We start from the raw sequence: 2737 nt of genomic DNA, 5'->3' as shown, positions 1-2737 counted from the left end.
TGTACCAAGAAAAATCTTAGGCCCTCCCAGAGACAGTCTATTCTGGAATGATGCCAAAATGCATAAAATAACAAGCAGTCTAGCAAACACAAGAGGTGAACAGCTGAGCTGAGAGCATGGCAGAGTGAAAAGACAAACAAGTAAAAGAATTTATTGAAAAAGATTTTTATGAAAATGTCTAGCACAGAGCACAGCACAAAATAGGTACTCTATATTCCATCTCTATCTACTCAGCCAATTTCTAGAGAACCAATCACTTACTACCTACATTTATTTTTCCCTGGTTGCTAATATTTATTGCCATTTCTGGAAGGATCTGCTGAGCAGAAAGTCTCTTCTTTGTGCAAAAGTTCTGAGTAAACTCCAAAGAGTTAGGGTGGCTTAGCAAGACAAAAAAACAAGGTCAGGCACCTGGAATCACAGGGTTACCAGGCTGGTGTATCTTCCAAGGCAGATCTAGGTCTGCCTTCTGTGAGACTGTGCACTGTCCACTGAATCACATCTGACATTCAGTTGGGTGAGGGGTGAGAATATGGCTGAGGAGGGCAGATCAAACTTGTTAGACAGGTATAGGGACCTTGGATTCCAGATAGGAGACCAATCAGCACACCTGAATCTGTGGCAGGGAGCTCAGGTAAGAAGTGTTTATGAGCCCAGCTACAAACCTCTCCTGCACACCTCTACCATATACTAAAGGAATTGCAAGGAGAAAAGAAGCAATAAATCAGCAGCAAGCAAAGGCGAACCTGATGGCAGGCAGAGAAGGAAAAGAGGGTCCATAAATTCACAATCCCTATTCTGATCAAACTTAAGAAAAATTTGAGCTCCAAAAACTCTTGAACTTCTCTCGTTTGAGTGTGGCAGGGCAGGCTATTTCTGGTGTTTGACCTTAGAACTTTGTCCCCTTTCTGATTTGAACAGCACTGTCATTGAGCAGCCTACCACAGACATGCACAATTAAATCACTCTTTAAGAGCCATTAGTATGGCAAAAACAATTGGTACCAAGGTTAATTTCTTTAGTAACCTTTAAATTTATTCTAGACATAAGTCACCAAGTGTATATCAATAATTATTTGATTTGTAGATGTTTCTGACAAAGCAGAATAAAGAACCATCTTTCAAGATACATGATAAATGAAACGACAGACCCAAAGAGTAACTGGAATATTCCTTCTTATCCTAAAGTAGGAACATTTCAAAGTTATCGATTCTCGTGGTCAAGAGATTATTGCCACAATTTCCAAAAAATTTTAAGCTCATTGATCATGATATCAGTCTCATTTTGATGCAAAGAAGTGAGAAAATACATAAAGCAAACAAATGTGTCAATGTCGCAAAGTAAACTAATGAACAGAGACATTTAAACAACATCACAGGTTTTCATTATGGAAAACCAAAATAATTAGCAGTTTCCACTGAAAACACCTCCTACTTTTTACAAATCATTAAACAGAAACACTTTCGTCATGAAATTACTGTGCAATTCTATTTTTCTTTCATAATGTTCTTTTTCTTCTAATGTTTCAAAATAATGGCTTAAGTAGCCATTAATGCTTTAAACCTTGTGTAACTTTCACAATTTAAATTCAGAAGATACACACTCGTGTTTATAGAGGAGAGTGTGAAAGTAAGGTGGAGCAAAGGCAGAATGTTGAGGAAAAGGGTGGAATGATTGGAAAACTCACTCTCCAGGATGGATACCCCACCTTACCTGATGCAGTAATTACACATTGCATGTCTGTATCAAAATTTCCCCTGTACCCCAGAAATACATACAACTACTGTATACCAAAGAAATTACAGTAAGAAATGTTTTTTAAAAAGAAAAGAAAACTCATCTTCCAAAGGAACTAGGTTGCATTTTTAACCCAGCTCCTTTTAGGCCTGTACTGCCTTGAGATAAATGATATTGGAGGCAAAAACTCTTGATTTGAAGTCGCTATATGTTGTTAGACATTCCTGCAATAGTAAATTTTATCTGTGAACTTGACTGGATCACAGGATGCCTAGATAATTGAGTTAAACATTTTTCCTGAGCGTGTCTGGGAGGGTGTTTCCAGAAGAGATCAACATTTGATCAGTACTGAGTAAAGCAGATGGCCCTCCCCAAGTGGGTGGGTATTGTCCTATCTGTTGAGGGCCTGAATAGACAAAAAGGTGGAAGGAGAGACTCGCCCTCTCTCTGCCTGACGCTTTAGCTGGGACATTGATTTTCTGCCCTTGTTGTTCCTGGTTCTTAGGTCTTCTATCTCAGACTGGAATCTACAGCACTGGCTCTCTGGCTCTTAGGCCTTCAAACTACACCACCAGTTTTCCAGGTTTTCCAGCTTTGGGGTATCTCAGCCTCTATAATTGTGTAAGTCAATACATTATAATAAGTCTTTCTATATACAGTATATTATCTATAGATAGGTATATCTATATCTGTCTTCTACTAGTTTTGTTTGTTCTTCTTCTGGTTTTGTTTCTCTGGAGAACCCTGATTAATAGGATTCCTGATAGTCTGTATCTATGCTTTTGTTTCTCTTAAGAGGAGATGTGTGCTTAGGTCTGAGCAAGTTATTTCTTTTAGTAACATAAAAAAAGAACAAATTATTAAAAATTACATTGTAACTCTAAATGTTAATATCACCACGCCATAGCTTCCTAGTAATTACAAACTGAAGGTATGTATACCTCTTAAAATTTCAGAGATTAAACCAAATGATTCATCTATTTTAAGGGAATCAAAGCAG

The sequence above is a fragment of the Mandrillus leucophaeus genome, unplaced genomic scaffold, assembly GCF_000951045.1.
Source record: "Mandrillus leucophaeus isolate KB7577 unplaced genomic scaffold, Mleu.le_1.0 Scaffold877, whole genome shotgun sequence".
In the NCBI taxonomy this organism is placed as follows: Eukaryota; Metazoa; Chordata; class Mammalia; order Primates; family Cercopithecidae; genus Mandrillus; species Mandrillus leucophaeus.
This window is presented reverse-complemented; position numbering follows the sequence as displayed.